The sequence below is a fragment of the Taeniopygia guttata genome, chromosome 17 (assembly GCF_048771995.1).
Source record: "Taeniopygia guttata chromosome 17, bTaeGut7.mat, whole genome shotgun sequence".
Taxonomy (NCBI): Eukaryota; Metazoa; Chordata; class Aves; order Passeriformes; family Estrildidae; genus Taeniopygia; species Taeniopygia guttata.
The window spans coordinates 10264141-10279643 of record NC_133042.1 but is presented as its reverse complement, the minus strand read 5'-3'; positions in this window follow the sequence as shown (position 1 = coordinate 10279643).

Below are 15503 nucleotides of genomic sequence, written 5' to 3'. Positions count from 1 at the left end.
TTTCCCAGGTTTGTCTGTGAGGAGCAGCAGAACAGAAACACTGGAGACAGAAGAGGCGAATCTATTATTTATACTCAGCTACTCCCCTTGGGCCTGAACAAGCAAAAAGCTCTCTTTAAAGGCTTATAGTTCTTGGTCAAGTTCCAAGAGAGACAAAGGGATGTTGTAAAAAGAGTTTCATATGAGCTTGGTAAAACACTCTCCTAGGGAAGAAGCAGCAGGTTTCCTTTGTGTGGGAAGGCAGGAGGTAGACGATTTTGTTTAAATTTGCATTCACAATGAAAGATTTTCCTGTGTGTTTCAATGGGTCTCATTCAAATTTACATTTCTTTGAGCAGTTTTCTGCATTTGTAGGGTTTCTGTGCCATTTCTAAAGCAGCAGCCCCGTTTCATGCCGTCTTAAGTCTGTTCCACTCAGGAAGTTGAAAGTGCTGACTCAGCTCTCTGGAGAGCCTGTGAAGCATTGCTGTCCTCACTGTTTGCAGTTCTCAGATGTGAATAACCACAGAACAAAAATGTTGTGGTGCCCCTGGCTCAAATGCTGGGCAGATACGAGGCTTTCTTTTAAACTAGAAGGAAATAGGAAGGTACCACAGGAGTGCCACTGCTGCTGAAAGAAGAGCAAAGACAACTGAAGCAATGGAGTATCGGGAAGAAAGCAGCGTTGCAGTCAGGTGTTGTGCTAGAGGCCTGGGAAAACACTTGGAACGTGCTTTTGCTCCACTAGTTTCAGCCAAGATTTAAATGCCCAGAAAGGATTTGGAAGTTTGCCAAGACAACAGTGTTTTTGAAAACCGCAATGTTCAGGTTTGGGTGGGGATGAGGAACATGTTCAAGTCATTCCGCACTATCTGGAGTCACAAGCCAGCAAGAGAGCACATGCGGTCGGTAATGCCCAGCAGGAACCAACGCAGCCAGCACAAAGTTCTATTATTCCTTTATTCCTTTTACTCTGCACAAACCACATGTTTTTCATTAGGTCCAAATTGTAAAAGAAAATATATACATATTAAACCAAATACCAGAGCTGTGTGAACGTGTGTTTGGCAGTTTGCGTTCAGGTTACAAATGCTCACAGTGTATTTTACAAAAATGCTGTTTTACAAGGTTGCAATCCGCAGTCAGTAATGCAAGACGTGCCATACTCTCAACCATCATTCTGGCCCACACTTTCTCAAAAATCAAATAAACAAAGTAAACTAAATCGTCCTGCACTTCAACAGCTTGCTTGGTTGGGTAGATTAGTGCCTCAGAACAAAAGAGTTCATGGATCAGAGACCTCTTCGGTTTTCCTGAATGCTTTAAGCCTGGCTTCGTAAGGACGCAAGACTCCTGCATTCACACCATCCATCTGTCACCTCCCCCCAGCTCCTCCACCCCCATCTTTTTAGCTCACTGGCCAATTTTAAATAATTTTATGTAATTTGGCAGGCAGTTGAAATAGGCTCCAAGATGGAATTCAGTTTGCCAAAGTTTGTAAAAGATCAGTGGACTAGAAAGCGATGAGCTGAGTGTCCGTGCTGAGGCTGGGAGGGCACGGTTCAGACCCCGGGCCCAGGGAACAGGGCACCCGTTGTGCCCAGCAGGGCCGTGTCACACGCACACATCAGGGCACTTGTCACCGGAACGGCGGCTCACGCCGCTGGCCTTGGATGTGAGATGCTGCTGGCCCTTCCTCCAAGCACGCTGTTCCCTGGCATTTTGCACGGCCTGGATCTCACTGTTGAGAAATCGCTGAGAACAAGCAGTAACTGTTGAGCAGCAATAGAAGCGAAGGTGGTGTTTATGCCATAAAAGTATGCTGTGCTGGTGAGACATGTATAGAAGGAAGCAGGATCTGGGAAGTGATTGTTTTATGAGGGACTGACTTTAAAATGACTCATTTAGCACAGAGCAGCAATTGTGACTTTATTAAAAATCGCCATGTTCTGGAGTGAGCTCCTTGGCTTGGTTACATGCGCTGCCAACTTCAGTTTCATCAGAAAATTGGTCTTGCTGAATTCCCATGGACAAGTCCTGGAGTGGGTCCCAGCTCTGTCTCCTCTGCAGGGATGGTGCTGGCACCCCTGCTGCAGGGCAGCGGGCCGGAGCCTGATCCTGCCCTGGTGCAATCACATCTCCTGCTGCTTTTGGAACAGCTTCCTGTTGTTATTTTTGTTCCTCCGCATTCTTTAGGTACATTTTGTGCAGCGCTCAGACACTTCAAAGTTCTGGTATTAAATAAAGGAAAAAACGCTCACTTGAGATAAAAATCGTATTTCTCACAGTTTCAGGATTTCAAACTGCAGTCCCTTCCCCGCCACTGCCAGCGGCTGCAGCACACACCAGGGCAGGATGCTCAGAGAACACAAAACCCAGGGAAAGCAAGTGTGGGAGAAAGAAGACTTCTTGTAGTTAAGTTTCCACAGCCTTTAAGAGGATCCAACAAATTCCAATATAAAACAGACTACTTCACTGTTTAAGTGTGTGGACTTTACATGGCCAATTTAGAACTCTGCATCAAACTGCTTTATTCTCCCCCTTCCCCCCAAAACAGATTTTGGGGATGGAAATACTGATCTAAACTAAATCCCAGGAGCCTGACAATCCTTCTGCAGAACTTCCCTGAGACCCTGGGATGTTGCCAGCTTCAAGCGATGGAAAGGAAGATTGCCAGGTCACAGGGCATGCCACAGATGGGATTTGACTTCTGAGCAGTCATTTAATTTAGGCCTGGAACAGGGTTTATGAGATTCTATCTGAAATCACAGAGAAAGAAAAAGATAGAGGGCTGGGAGAAAAAGGCAGGGATATGTGAATTCAGATGAGACAAACTTCATCTGAAGTGTGTAGAATATTCCTGCAAGGCTCTAGTTTCCATCTCTGTTTTACAGATTGGGAAACTAATGCTCAAAGTAAAAAATCCATGCTAGCAGAGAGAATATTAGCAGAGGGAAGACTAAGGACACGCAAGTCCTGCCACCCAGCTTTATGGTCTGAGCCTCCTCCTGCACACAGTCCCCATGCAGGGAGGATGGGGCAAAAAGGAAGAAATTTTGTGTTATTTTCTGCTTGTACCAAACAAGGCCTCCACAACTGGAGATGCACCATGGGTTGGCCTTGCATACACATTAGGCAGGAGAGGTCCAACCAGCAGCCACAGAGAAGTTTCCCCAGCACAATACCTTTTTGCAAATGAGGCCTCAGCTCAATGGCTGGTCTTCCCAAATGCTTGTCATTTTCTCTCTTTGGTCTCCTCCCCTCTCAAACCAAACCAAACCAAACCAAACCAAACCAAACCAAACCAAACCAAACCAAGCCAAGCCAAGCCAAGCCAAGCCAAGCCAAGCCAAGCCAAACCAAGAAACAAAACTGTTTCCCCACAGGCTGCAGACTTAAATGCAGGCTGCAGGCTGCACAAAGCTCATGAGTTCAAATCCCAGCTCCCCAGACTTCCAGCTCTGTCTAGGAGATGCCCAGCCCTTTGAAGAGTGAAAATGAAAAGAGGAGCATGAGTGAGTGCACCTGTAGGAGCCAGTGGCTGCTCCTGTTCCAGTGGTGTTGGTGGCAGGACCCTGCTCCAGGATGCCACAGTCACTTCACAGTAATGTCTTCCTCTGAAGCACTTCAAAGTACAAGTTAAACATCAGCCTTTGTAGCACTGCAGTGCAGATGGTCATTGCTGTCACCATATTACAGCTGTTCAAACCAGGGTGCTGGGTACAACTGGGAAGTTGTCAGTGCAGATCATGAGGTTTGTCAGAACAAAGACATGGGGTGGCTGTGCACACCCTGCTGTGCTGCTCCTTCCCTGTCAGCTGTGGCCCCTGAGGTTCCAAAGCTCAGCCAAGGAACTCAGTTCCCTCCTTCTGTTAGTGGCAGTGACTGGTCACAATAGCAAATTTAATATAGAGAGAGGAAATTATAATGGCTTCTTTCCATTTTGGAATAGCAGGAGCCATGTGAGACTCAAATTAGGCCGGGGTAGCAACGTGCCACCAGCTACCCTGTGAACAGCACAGCTCACGGGTGCTTTCCACATCAGAACCCACAGAGCTCCTCACAGGAGAGATGCCTGAGCCAGGACCAGCTGTGGATGGAGCCAGGGACCAACACCTCATCTCCCATCTCACTTCAGATGCCTGTGAAGTCCTGTACCTCACCCTGTCCCACAGGGAAACCACCTAAGAACAGCTTTACAGAGGAGTCCTGGCAGTGATGTATCTTAATCACTGCAAAGCTCTGAAAGTCAGTGGGAGGAGAAACATGTTCCTACAGCTTTAGATGGTACTTTCCAGAAGCACCTCTCACTTTTCTGCTGGCAGCTTAGATTCCTATTATTTTGCCCGTTTGGCACATCTGGAGAGGAGGGGAAGTTGCCTACTTCCCCTGCCCTTGACCGGCCGTGCTGCTGCCAAGCCCTGCACGCCACTGCAGTGACCAGAGGAACAAGGGGCTCACACTGCCCTTGCAGAGACCCAGCTCCACATCTGAGCTGTCCTGCTGCCCTCCCTGCCCTCCCTTTCCCCACTCCTCAGCCACAAGCCTGACACATGTCATACTGCAACTTGGCAAACTTTACAGAACGCTGCAGCACCTCTCCCACACCCCAGGCTGACAGGGACATTTTTCTGCTCCACAACATTCCCAGTCATGTCCCACAGAGCTCTGCTGTTGTGATGCTTCATATTCAGAGACTGTAAATATGCAAACCCCAGGAACAAAGACACAACACCCACTCCCACATGCCAGTGCCTGGATTAAGACAGAAACCACTAGATCCTGCAGCCAAGAGTGGATGGGCACTGAAATTCCCCGGAGTGCTACACATGAACCACTTAACAGGAACAGAGCACTCCTCCGTGCCCTTGAGACACAGGGCTGGGAGATCCAGTTACCCACTGGATAGATTCCCTTTGGCTGGTGTGCCCGGAGGACAAGACACTGCTCCTGCTTCTCCCTTTTCTGCTGGGAGCAGCTGGGACTGGTGGCAGTTAACCCTTTCCTCCATATGCCAGCAGTGTGGAGCACGGCCGGCTGGGGCTGTCCGGGTGCCCTGGGGCTGTCCGGGTGCCCTGGGGCTGTCCGGGTGCCACAGGCTGGGGCTGTCCGGGTGCCACAGGCTGGGGCTGTCCGGGTGCCCTGGGGCTCTCCGGGTGCCACAGGCTGGGGCTCTCCGCAGCTGCAGGCCGGGGAAGCCCCTGTGCCGTGCCAGCCAACAGCGCCTGCCCGCAGCGTTCCTGCCTGGGCAGCGTTCCCCAGCTTGGCTGCCCTGCCTTTACTCATCAGGAAATGTTTGAGCTTCACGGAGCTGCAAAGCTCCTTCTGCGCTGGGGGGAAGAAGACGAGCTGGGAGCAGGGGCTGTTCACCAGGCCCTGTGCACATTCAGTCCCGGCTGACAAGGGGCTAAAAAGCTCCTGATGCAAACAAGTGGGACTCACAGCCCAGCCCAAAAGCCAGCACAAAACCCGGCAGGAGCTGGACCCCATGGGGTGGCAGGATGCAGAGCCCAGAGCTCAGAGCAGCTGCCTGTTTCCTCAGGGAGCTGAGCCAGAGCTCTGGCCAATGTGCCTGATTTGGCTCTCATTTATTTTAGATTTTCAGCAAGACATTTCCACAGCTACTCCCGATTTACACCAGTGGGAATAAGCAATGGTCCAGGCCCCTCCTCCCAGAAGCCTGGCTGGGGTTCCTCAGATTTCTTCCTTACAGAAAGCATTGAGGGTCCATTTTTTCCCTGTTAAATCATCAGAATTTTTTTGGCTTCCCTTTTGAGAGGAATAATTTCTTTCTTTGGAATTAATTTTGCTCAGTTCCAGCACTGACCCATGTTTATGAAAGGGGCTTATGAGCTGTAATGTTAACTAGCCTCAGTTTGCTGATTCAGCAACAGAGTAAATAGGTAATTACACTCTGCCATATGTGTCTCTAATTCCAAATAGGTGGTGTCCAAAAGGCACTGTGCATTACCAGTGGATGACTGGAGTTGGGACTGTAAAAATGAGTAAATTGGTCCCCAAGGCCAGAAAAAGCTCTGTCAAATCCCACTGTTTATATCATACTGAGTGGCTGACTTGTGGTTATTTTGTAATTTAATACTGCTAAATGTCAACGGGAAATCCTTTCAACTGCAGTTTGATACCTAGTGACAGAAAATCATTCAAGACTTAGACAAAGCAGCAAGCTCAGAGAGGAGCATTTTTTCTTTTAATCTTTGCATAAAGAGTGATCCTGCAGCAGCTGCCCTGCCCCGGGGGGGACAGGGCAAACACATGCTGCCCCCAAAGATGCCCCTGTCCTCTGCTGTGCCTGTGGCAGTGACTGCCAGGCCCTGGGCAGGGCTGCCTGTGCCTCCACCTGGAGCAGCAGTTGGCTGGGCTCACTTACCTCAGTGCCTCCCCAGTCAAGCCCAGCTAGACAAGTTTCTTTAGTCCTTGTCTTGCAAAGCTCAGGGTATGAGCCCAACACTTCTGGCTGCATGTTAGTTTTTAAAAAAACAGAAAACCCAGAATTGCTGCATTGTCCAAATACTTTCTGTAAACAAATCCAAACATTCAAGCAAGGGCTGCTCAAGCTCTGCTGGTGAAGAAGCTGCAGAGGAGATTGCAAATGACTTGCAGAGTGTCTCCTTCAAATGCTGAACTGAATCTCATAGGCTGTATTATATAAAAGTCCAAACTCTCCCAAAGCAGCCTACTGCATTCATTCACGGTGCTCTCTGACATGAGACAGCAAACTGGAGTCACTTACTCTGGTGCTTCCAGCTGCTGCTCACCCCCTCAGTCAGGAACAGTCATCTCCTTTTCCCTGGGATCAGAGCATCACAGTGGCACATTGGCAAGGAGGAAGGGAGTCGGCTCAGAGCTGCCTGGGCACAGCCCAGGGGCACCTGCCATCAGCTCTGCACTTTGGCAGGACTTCGTGCCATGAGGGAGCACCAGCTTGTGGCACACACGGCCTGGGGATTCTGACACAGCCCAGACACGCAAATAAAGAGTTTTCTTCTTCCCAATGTGTAAGTGAGGAACTCTGCTGAGCCCAGGCTCAGGCTGTGTCCCTGCTGCTCTTTGTGCTGGGCAGCAGCACTGTGTTTCCCAGGGCTGCTGTCCAAGCAGGGTCTGTCGCACCTGATCTGCTCTGCTCAGTCTGCCTGCTGCAGATCCCTCATCTCTGGGGGCTCAGCAGAGTAATTAGAGGGCTGAGAGCTGGACAAAGCCTGTCTGGTGGATGGCTAATTTACAAATGCTAAGACTGTCCACAGTCCTAAGCCAAAGAGGAAGCTTAATTAGAGGCACAGGAGAAATTCATCTGGGAGAAAATTAAGGCAGAGAGAAGCCCCACCCCATCAGAGGCAGAAGGACACCCTCAGTGCAGTCTGATCCTTCAGGGAATCCTGCTGGCACAGGGTAGGGACCAGGCCTTTGCTTGGAAGCAAAGGGCAAGTGGTGGCCCTGTGCCTAAAAGCAAAAAGGGCACGGCCATTGCTGATAGAGTCTCACTCCCTCCTGCTTTGGGAAGCTCTGACAGGATGCACAGTTCAGCTCAAGCATCTCTCAGGGCTGTGGGGCCCAGCCTTATGTTGGCAGTTCCAGCTCAGGCTAATGGGGTCTGCGGGGAAGCTGTTTCACACTCAGCTCTGCTGTTCAACACTGCTGCCTGCAAAGTGGGGGGAGCTGCACAAGCTGCTCTGGCAATATGTTTGTATAGATCCCACAGGATCCTCAGTGACCCCTTAGGATCCAGTCTGCTTCTTCAGCTGTAAAAAACAAATGAGTGAACAGCCCCAACCTTTCTGTGCCAGGCTGGGGTACAGCAGTGTCACATGGCAGCAGATGCCCGGCTCTGCGTCCCATCAGTGCAATGGACACAATTCAGGCCAGGTTAGAGCCTGTCACAGCACCAGGAGTGCCAGCAGCTTGTGCCACAGCATCTGGGGCTGTGCCACTAGTTCCCCAAAAATCTAGAGAAGCCATGTGATCTAGGAAATCATATTCTTCTCCCAGTCTTCTGTCCCAGTCATGGGGATGAAGCTATTTTGTGGCTAAGGCAGCCTAAGGCTGGGACACAGAGTCTGTGATCTACTCCAGCCATTTGCTCTGGGGCTTTAAGCAAATTTGTTTTGGTCCAGCTTCTTGCATGCACCTGACAGAGACAGAAGCCAACGTTTAATGAATTCCTGCTCTCTACTTCCTGCTTTGTGAGCTGGGCTGATGCTATCTTAGCCCTTTCCAGGACAGGGTCTGTCTGCAATAGTGCATGTGATGCATGCCAAGATTTGCAAGTGAAAGAAATGGGAAAATGCAACTAAACAATCTCCACTAGTCCAGCCTGCAGAAGCTGGTGTCATCTTTAACGATAATTTGAGTGCTATAACATCATTTATGTGTGCTAAGCACTGCCTGTCCCAGGTTCCCCACTGCAAACCAGCTCTTTGTGAGGCTTTGAGCACCTCCCAGGTAGATCAGGTGCTCAGGGCAGGACTGCCTACAGTCCAACCCACCACCAGCTTCTGCTGCTGCTACCTGAAGCCAGAGAGGCACAGGAGAAACAGGGGATGTCTCTAGCCACTAGGAATTACAATTCATGTGTTCCCTCTTTCCCCATGGCTTCATTTGGCCCCAACCCCGAATTCCACAGCACCCCCACACTGTGCTGCATCTTCCCCCTTGTCCTGTCTGAGGCTGTTGGGCATTGCATGCCCAGAGCCTCTGTGTGCGGAGATAAGGCTGGGGGAGCTGAGACAGGATGTGCACAGGATTTCCCAGCTTGTTCCTGTTAGGAACAAAACAGCCTGGCTGGGACACTTGGCTTGGGCTAAGTACTGACACTGAAATGTTACTTAGCCAATTGCTCCTGGGAATCACCTACAACCCCACCCACACTAGGACCTGGATGCAAAATAATCCAGTGGAATCATGGGAGGGGGTTTTGGGGATGAAAAACACCCCTATAATGAAAGGCTGGGCACAATGAAGGGGGCTGGATGGGTGTGCTGGCTGGGGAAAAGGACCAGACTGGACTGGGCAGTGGGAAGCAGGAGCAAAGGATACACACATGAGCAGGTGTCACCAGGAGGGAAGGAGAGGGAAGCAACAGCTCCCAGCTCCAGGGACAAGGAAACATGAACTCCAGAGCTGCAGAGCCCATGGAAACAGGGACATTCTCTCTGCCCTGGGGGAAATGGTGTCTCAGAGAGGAGGCCCCAGGGAGGGGACAGGGGACAGGGGACATGTGGCTGTGCTTTGGCAGGCCAGATCTGCCCTGTCACCCCAGCCTGAAGTGACACCTGCCAAGCCCTTCCACTGGCTGGAAGAGATTAAAGGATGAAGTGGCTGGCAGTTAAGGCTCAGTTCATTAGAAAGAGTCCTGTTAATTGGGTATTAACTGGCCTCTGATGGGGATCAGGGACACATGGGCTGGGAATACAGGAGCTACAGTGTGATGCTTGTCAGACATTTGAACTTTGGCAGGCTGGTGTAGCTGGCATGGGGAGGGCAGCCCAGCCCTCAGCTGGCACGTCAGGCCATGCCCCTCGGAGATTCACGGCTTCTATTGTCTTTGGCCAGACTAATCCCTCTTACTGGGATGCTGGTCTGGTGTTTCCTCCCCATCCCAGATTGTCTATCACACCTCTTGGGCTTTTCTCAGTTTAAAAATACATTTTTAGGGCTTAATCTGTGCTGCTTTAGGGCACAAAGACCAGGCTGGCCCTGAGATCACCTGACGTTAAGTCCTGAAACAAAGCCCTTAGGGCAGAGTCCTCATACTCTGGCACTAAAATCTCAATTCCTGTCGCCTGGAAACATAACAGGATTGTCTCCGTTTAGTGGGATTATGTCTGAAAAAGCCTTTTGTTACTGCCACTCTCTGCTCCAGGGTTGGCAGCTGAATCAAACCAGATGGGAGTCCCATGGTCAGAAGGAGGAAACGGCGCAGGGCTCCCAACCCTGACACGGGTTGACCTTGGACAAGCCCCTCCATTGCCCTACACTCAGCCTCTCCCCCCCGGGCCAGGGGAGAGGAAAGGCCCTCAGGGATCAAAAGCCTTTTGCTGCAGCCATGCCAGGAAGCTGTGAGCAGCTCAAGTAGGGCAGGGGCTCCTGTCAGTTGTGTCCCTCCTTGACCCCAGAAGCCAGTCTGGTATCCCAGAACACATCCTGCAGTGTGTGCTCTTGGGGGACAAGTGGGGACTTCTGGCAAAGCAGCAGGTGACAGTGACAGGGCCAAGGGAACCTGGGGAGCGCCGAGATCAGATGGGAACAGGAGGCTCCTGCCTCCCTGCTGTGCCAAACTCCAGCAGTGCCCTGCCAACAGCACCCTGTGCCACAGGCCAGCCCTCCCAGGGCTGCTGCCATGCAACTGCCCAGCCCAAGCTCACCCTGAGCACCACCCGGGGAGGAGGAGGAGGAGGAGGAGGGTGCTGAGGGGCCTCCCAACACCAAGCTGCAGCCAGCCTGCTTCCCCTGACGCTTCCAGAGCTGCAGCACTGACGGAAGCCTCTCTACCTCTAAGGCATGAGGTATGCTATACACAGCAAGAAGGTTTGCCTAATTAACTCCGATTGTATATGACACTGTCATGTTGATTTACTAAATATACGCGGGAAATCTCTTTATTTCACCAGCTGATTGGTGACATAATCTGGGTCTGTAAGGAGCAGCCTTGACACCAATTCCCTCTGGTTATGTTACCTGTCTTTTCCACCTGCAATCGCATCAATGAAGCCCACAAAGAACTTCAATAACTAATTTATTCATTTTGCTTCTGATTTATAGTAAAAAGGAAAGGATGTCAGGATACACTTGTCTAGAATGACAATCAAGCCCAGAACCCTTCCAAGCTCATGCCTTCTCAAGAGGTAGAAGGCTTCACCTTAGCGCACGTGCACCGTGCTGATCGCAATTACCAACACTTCTGTGTTACTGCAGGCTCTCACCACCTGGGAGAAAGTTTCCAGGTAACACAAGCCTGGAAAAGTCAATTACCTTGTTCCCTTATCTGCTAAAGATATGGCATCGCTGACTGACACATGGCATGTTCAACCATGCTCCTCATGTCCCCACTTGCCCAGAACAATTCTCCAGGTTTGCCAGGCTGTGCTGAGAGCCTGCTTTTGTACAGTGGTGTCCATAGAGCCCTGGGACACCTTGTATGAGCAGCAGGCATAGGGAGAAGACTCAGGTTGATGTGAAAGAATCCACAACTGTCTGTGGATGAGTCCCAGTAAACTGCAGTATGGCTCAAAGACTTCCCCCTTATTCAACCTTATTTACACCAAAGTACAGATAATCAATCAGTATTTGCTGTCTAAAGAAAATGGACTCCAAAACAGCTCTGCAATCTCATACCAAAGCCTCCCCTCTCATGCGACATGGGAAATTTTCAGAAGTTTGTATTGGCAGGAAACTATTCCCAGTATCTGACCATGTGCCAGGAGGTCAAGGCTTTCCTCCCCAGATGGAGAGCAGAGGAATAATTACTGCTCTCCTCTTTGGAGGCCCCAGTGAAATCTCTTTCCAAAAGAGAATACAGTTCCTGGTGATGTTCTGAGAAGCAGCAGTTGTTAGTGAGTGGTGCCTGAGAGCACTGCTGAGACTGCCAAATGCCCAGGTTTGCACTAACAGGGCTAGTCTGTGCACTATGCAGCTCCTGCAGAACCTGATGGGAATTTTCCCAGCACAAGAGAGACCAGGAACCACATTCCCTCTCTCAGCAAAGCAGCGGAAGAACTGCTGTGCACCATTCATCCCACCCTGGCTCAGCACATCCCAGCCTTCTACAGTGGCATTTCCCATTTCCCACAACTCTGCTTTGATTTGTTTCCCACACTGGGATGTGTTTTTAAGGCTTAGACCACAATGAAGCAGTAGTTCTCAGGGGCTGGCAATGTCAGTGGCCTTACACTGGCAGAGGTACCCTGGGAGACCAAGAATGCCTCCTTCAGCAGTTCTCTGAGCTGCTCCAATTTCTGCCTGGAACAACTAAAGTTACAGACCAAACCCACTTCCTCCCGCACATAGGCTGTCCTCATCAATGCAGCACTCCTGATCACAGTGAAACCAGAGCCTCATTTGGCAGAGCAATCAGGGGAGCAGGGTTAGCTGCTCAAGGGGATGTGCAGATACTCTGCATCAGGCAAGGAGCCCAGCTCAGCAGCAGGGAAAGCAGGGGACAGGGAACATGCAACTCCATTGGAGGAGAGCCTAGTTAGGACCTGTCTGTGTCAGCCCAAAGCTTAATCTGGATTGATGCAAACTGCAGAAAGTATCATTAGAGACTGTCTGGGAAACTCACGGAGCCTCTCTGCTCCCTTCTTGTCTTCCGCAATAATAGAGATATTTCTGTTTACAAAGGTGGACTTGATCCTCAGAATTTCCTCTGTAGATCTCTTGTATTTGCATGTGTCACCCTGTTTTCCCTGGCTCATTAATCACTCCCTGTGCTTGTCAGAGTGCAGCAGCGCCTGCTGCGCTCCCACAACCTGCTAGAGGGGCCCCAGGCTGAGTGTTTGTACTGCTGCATTAAGAGCTGTGTTATGGCACTTGGGCCAGCCCCTGGTGTGCCCAACATGCCCCCACAGCCCCTCGACAGCTCAGGGCACAGCCCTGGCACAGCACATGGCTCATGGCTGCTTTCCTGGCTGTGGAACTAAAAGCTTTCCCTAAACTCCAAGGAACCATTTCCCCCATCCCAGGGACCAGTCTGCTGTCCAACCTTCCCTGTGCCCCCACTGACCCTGGGGCAGGGCAGCTACCCCGGGGAGTGGGAGCTCTGTGGGCAGAGAAGGAAAATGTATCAGCAACATGTCAGGATTGCTCCAGGGCCCAGACTCAGACAGGTCCAGCTCCAGTCTCAGCAAGGTCTGTGGCTCAGGCCTGTGTGGAGCACAGCGAGGTTTGTCTCTCCAGTGTGCAGCATCTCTGACTGATTAGGAGCAAAGCCCATCTCCTCCTTCCTGCCTTTCCCATCAGCTGAGCACACGGCTTACAGGAACAGTTCCTTGTTTTCTTGTTGCTCATTTTTAATGACCAATCTCTGTGATTGGCATGAGGAGCTGAGTCCTGGTAGGGCTGGGGAAATCCAATATTGCTAAGACCAGGACAGGAAACAGCAATGTGTTCCTGCAGCCACAACTCCACATTAAGTAATTTGTGTATTAAACTGAAGATGACACCATGAAATGCTGAAATTATCTGGGTCTATTCCAGCTTACAGGGCAAAATAACTTAAAGGGGTTTTGTTTGGTAATTTTAGGACACCTATCACCTTTTTATCGAGGCATTTGAAGCATGTATTTAGGCATTTTGCAAAGTTGATCTATTGGGGTGGAGGCAGCACCTGAGGGAGGCTCAGTCACAAAACCTTGTGCAGAGCAAGGAACGTGATGAGGACCCCCTTGGTGAGCCCCAGGGCCATGGGACAGTACAGTTCCTGATCCACAGGAGGGTCGATCCCCAGTCCAACGCTCACCTGCTGTGCTGTCTTAACAACTGAAGCTGCAAGAGCTGCCATGTGGTCCCACATAAGGAAGTTCTGCAAGATCCCTTTTGTACCAAGCAAGGCAGGGATGACTAGGGCAGGAGATGCTTCTCTGGGCACTGAAGGGGAAAATCCCACAGGCTAAGGTAGTTCTTTCCATTTGAAGTTTTTTAACAAAAATGTCCCTGCGCTTCCTGCTCTGCAGAGCTCGGTGAGAGACTTCTGCAAAGCCAGGTCTCTCAGGAGGTTTCCAGACTGCCTATTTTTAGTCAAGTTAGAAGAACTCCAAGATACTGCCAGTCATGGCTGAGTGACACCCAGGAGGGCAGCTGGGCTCTGACCCAGGCATGGAAAAAGTGAACTCTGCCTCATCTCCAGTGTCAGAGTTGTGGAGCTGAGAGCTCCTGCAGCCGAGAGTGGCACATGCTGCCTTTCCTCACTTTGCCCTGCTTTGCTCTGCACCCCACACTGAGACCAGGCTGAGACCTGGGCACTTGCTCTGAGTGTACCTGTATCCATGTAGGGCTGTGAGACCCACTGAGGCTTCTGTTCCACCTCCCCCCGTTTAAACTGCTACCCAGTGAAAATCAGAATTTGAAGGACAGTCTGAAATTTAAGCTTAATGTAAGGTACTTCTGAAGTTCTATTGAAAGTTAAAATGAATCCCTGCAAAACTCTCATAGAGTCCCATATTTAATAATTAATAATATTAATATTAATAATTATTAAATTTACCGAAGGAGTCAATAACAAGTTACTGATTTTTATGCTCAGCAGCAGAACACTGAAAAGAAAAAACCAAGACCAGAAATCTGGGAGGGCATTGCCAGAACCACACTTTAACACAAACAACCACTGGAAGATACTTCATTTCAGGTTTTCAAATGTCAAGTTAAAAGAGGAAATACAAAATATCTGTTGTCTTCAGAAATGAAACTGAACTGCCCTAATCCTATGGATTGTTCCAGGCAGAAACACTTGAAATGCCTTTTGCACAGCGTTGGATTATTTCTTTCCCACTGTTCATTAGGAAATTGCAACAAAAACCTTACAAATAACACATTCATAAAGGGAGGAGCAGGCTGGTGGAGCAACTCTGCCCTCCTCACTAACTCACTTAACGATGTGCTTAAATATAAGCTGCTACTTAGTCACATACCCACAGATACACACACACTTCCAATCATATTTCGTTCATCCCAAACTTAGTATTTCTATTAAAAACCTCTGCAAATGCAGAAAGCCAGGACATACCCCCAGCAATTAAGCAATTTGCTTTCCTCTAAAACTTGTCTTCTGTAATCTTCATCAAGAAAACGAAGCAAACCCAAAGCAAATTAATATAGATATGCCTGCTCAAAGTAAATAATTGTTAAAGCAATCTCCCTACTGGGGAGGGTTTAATTCTCTTCTTTTCTTACTGTTTACAGAGCCACTGCCAAAGAAAGGACATGTTTCATTTTCTCCAGTTCAGTGGGGTGATCTAATGGACCAGAGTGGACTCACTAAAGCTCCAGAGCATGGTATAAATGGGCAACAGCCATTAGGCTATGCAAGAACAAGACAAATCAACCCTTTCTAGCTTCAGGTCCTCTACATGGCCCATGGGATTGAGCTAATGCAAGAACTAGGCAAACAGAAAACCAAGGATGCAACCCCTTAACGACAGGAGCTCCTTCCCTCAGGGACAGAACGCTTCCCTGCAAGCAAGACAGAGGGACATTGTGAGGGGACATGGTGGCAGGGAGCCAAAATTAGGGGGCTCTGTGGTGAACATAGCAGGGGAAGGGGATTTTCCACATTGCATCTTTTAGGGAAGGAGTCTGAGGAGCCTGTGGCAGTTTCCCTGGCCCAGGGAAAGGACAGGACTGTTTTCAGCTGAGGCTGTGGGTGTTCAGGATGAGACAGCCCCACAGCCCAGCCCCACATTGCTCCATGCTGTCCTCCACAATACAGTCACAGTAAGGGCAGTTCAAATTCCCTTTGACTTGCCCCTCTGGGGAAGCTCTGCATTTATCTGACTGAGAGAGCAGTCCTTGGCATA